The sequence below is a fragment of the Aplysia californica genome, unplaced genomic scaffold, assembly GCF_000002075.1.
Source record: "Aplysia californica isolate F4 #8 unplaced genomic scaffold, AplCal3.0 scaffold00128, whole genome shotgun sequence".
NCBI lineage: Eukaryota > Metazoa > Mollusca > Gastropoda > Aplysiida > Aplysiidae > Aplysia > Aplysia californica.
The window spans coordinates 520,061-522,563 of NW_004797398.1; the positions used below are offsets into that span (position 1 = coordinate 520,061).

The 2,503-nt window shown below is 39.8% G+C and overlaps 1 protein-coding gene across 1 annotated transcript in view; it reads left to right on the forward strand.

The window, feature by feature from the left end:
* The window catches only part of LOC101848580 (kinesin-like protein KIF28P), a gene marked incomplete at its 5' end in the record, with an annotated part of 52,123 nt that overhangs the window by 41,789 nt on the left and 7,831 nt on the right, over positions 1–2,503 (forward strand).

The window sequence follows — 2,503 nt, forward strand, 5'->3', positions numbered from 1 at the left end:
CCCCGGCCTTCTTTGGCGCGTGTGCTCAATAACTATTGAATCTGGCTGTGCCCCGGAACCTATTATATCGCTCAAAATGCGAGTACCAAAGGGCTGGTTCTACAATCGTCCTTCCCGAACTCCTTGAGGGAGCCAGACAGCGTGAATGTTTTGTTTGCTATGTTTTGCTATCCGCCTCAAGAAAGCAACTGTAAACATGATGTAATGAACTTCATTACCAAGGCTGCTCTACCAGTGCTGCATAGGTTCTGTTTTAGTTTAGGGAGGGAAGCTAGCCTTTTCGTCAAGAAAAGACATGAATTTGACTATCTGAAGACGAGAAATGATTCTGTTTGAGAGTAAGATCTGTTCAGTCCCAACACAGAGCTGAAATGAAATCAGCGCCATTAGGATCTCACATACCTGTAAATGATAGGGATAAATTCAACTCTCGCTTCCGTTTCATGTGTCATTAGCTTGATCTGTCATAATTCGGGTTGTGTCAGTAAAATTTGAAGCATGTATTGCAGAAAAGCTCGACAAAACTTGTGAGTCCTTTGGAATACATCAGTCTCTGCCAGAGCCACAAGACCTTAGAGTAGAGAAGTCCTCTTGGCCAACATGGTAGTTCAATTGTATCAACGCTTCTGTGGTCTCCTGAATGAACAGAGTCCGCTATAACCATTGCGAAATCCTTGAAATATAAGCCATGCTGCTAAATGTGTTGCACTATGATTAATTAATAGTTTGTCTTTCTTGGAATAACACACTGTCTAGTCGTGGTGCAGTTTATTGTTTAGTTGTTGGCTCTTTTGGTATCATGCAAAGTGTAACTTGGACAGCCTCGGTTCGATCTTCAACAATGCATTCTTACATTCTAGATTCTAGAGCCTTGGAATTGCCCTGTCTCCTCCAGTTTCTCAGTCCATTACTTTTCCTTCACCTGGCTCCTGACACTGACAATCTACAGCCTTCGAGGAACATCTTGGCCACCTCTCTGGACGGGCTAGCATTGCAAATAATATACACTCAAACCTGCTCTAACGACCACCTGTCTAAGACAATCCTCTAAACAAACAACTGCTTCCAACTGGCCCCCCTCCCCTCCAAAAAAAAATCATCTCTTTTTGGGAGGTGGGGGGTCTTACGGTGATTCTTCCCAAGTTGACTTCCTTTGTCAAGATTACCACTTTTCTCCTCGGCAACGCGTATTATCTTGGACAGTTTTTACTATTATTATACCATGCCCGACTGCTTCTCCATGGTAGTTGAGGGCTTCCACTTTTCCTATTTCTTCGTGAGCTTCCAGCCATATGTTTGCCTTGGTTTGTTGGGTTATAGTTGTGTTTTGTTGGGGGTTTTTTGCTTTTGGGCAAATCTGTTCTTGTTTGGATTTCGTTTTTCTAACAGATTTTCTCTTGTAGTAACACAGGAACTACGATAAGACTTCTTCAGGTTGTGATAGATAGTCTTGCACTCTCATAGCATGGTTGCTTATACAAGACAGGTGAACCTTCCTCATTTTCTCCTGACAAATAAAAATGTCACTAACATTAATTCTTTGTGAGACAAAGATGGTACGTGCAATGTTTCAAGAGAATGGGCACTGTGAACACGCGGCAATACTAGCTTAAATGGCGTCGACGCAAAAAAAATAATAGTAAATTTAAACAACAACAAACAAACAAAAAGAAGATAATAACCCTTCGTTTCGCCCCCTAGCCCGTTTCTGGATTTGAATCTTGGTTCGGTTTTCTTGCCAACATTGTCAAAATAAACTGTATTCGCCAAAGTCATGAAAACCAATATTATGGTACCAATGCGTTAAGTTATGTAGTAATATTATATGTACTACTGCAGGCGGTTTACTGTAGTTAGTAGTCTCAGTGATAATATAGGTGGACTCTGTGTACTGCCAAATCTACTGACACGAGATACGAAATAGTTTCTTTCATTTTTATTATTTCTTTTTAATGTAACCCCCATCGACACAATTTAGATCATGAAAACAGGAGTCTGGGTGTGTATGTTGTGTGTTGTGTGAATGATTGAAGAAAACCCCACCATCCCCTGTGTACAAATGTATTTACATTCCTCAAGTGAATGGCGCGAGCTTCGTAGACATTACTATTTTGTGTATGACTACTAATCATAGTGATTTGTTGTTATTTTTTTTATAGACTTGTGTGCGTTCCCCACTTATCATGTGTCAACTAACAAGATGGTTAAATGGGCCAATGTATGTTTAACATTTAGGGCCTACAAAATGATGTGTGATAGGAATTATTGTTATACATTATCGTGCGTACATCTATATAATTATGTTGGATAGATTAGAATTTGAGAAATATTTTAGGACCGTCGTATTGTGTACAGTGGTAAACTTCACACAGGCCAAGACACCTCTACTATCTCATGTTGACGATAATGATGATAAGAAGAAGAAGAAGAAGAAGAAGAAGAAGAAGAAGAAGAAGAAGAAGAAGAAGAAGAAGAAGAAGAAGAAGAAGAAGAAGAGAAATAA